Source organism: Myotis davidii, unplaced genomic scaffold (assembly GCF_000327345.1).
Source record: "Myotis davidii unplaced genomic scaffold, ASM32734v1 scaffold431, whole genome shotgun sequence".
NCBI lineage: Eukaryota > Metazoa > Chordata > Mammalia > Chiroptera > Vespertilionidae > Myotis > Myotis davidii.
This window is the reverse complement of record NW_006282878.1, coordinates 230,348-230,849: the sequence shown is the minus strand read 5'-3', so window position 1 is coordinate 230,849 and position 502 is coordinate 230,348.

Below are 502 nucleotides of genomic sequence, written 5' to 3'. Positions count from 1 at the left end.
GGGGGGGGGGGGGGCTGCCTGCGCAAGGGCTCCTGGGAAACAATCAGTGACGAGAGACCAATCCTTCCCCCTCGGAGAACCGGGATGTCACGTGTCTATACCCAGCTGTGTGTTGCAAAGCTTGGTGAAAAGTGTATCTGGACTCATTGCTTTTGGATTATGATCTAGCCAATGAGATAATTCTGTTTCCCCTCCTTTTTATTTATTTTTTTAAGTAGTCATGTTTCTTGTTTGTTTGTTTTTTAAATATATTTTATTGATTTTTTACAGAGAGGAAGGGAGAGAGATAGAGTTAGAAACATCGATAAGAGAGAAACATCGATCAGCCGCCTCCTGCACATCTCCTACTGGGATATGCCCGCAACCCAGGTACATGCCCTTGACCGGAATTGAACCTGAGACCTTTCAGTCCGCAGTCTGCAGGCCGATGCTCTATCCACTGAGCCAAACCGGTTATGGGAGAGTGTATCCATCTTTTATAGGAGTAGTTTGGGTTTGAACT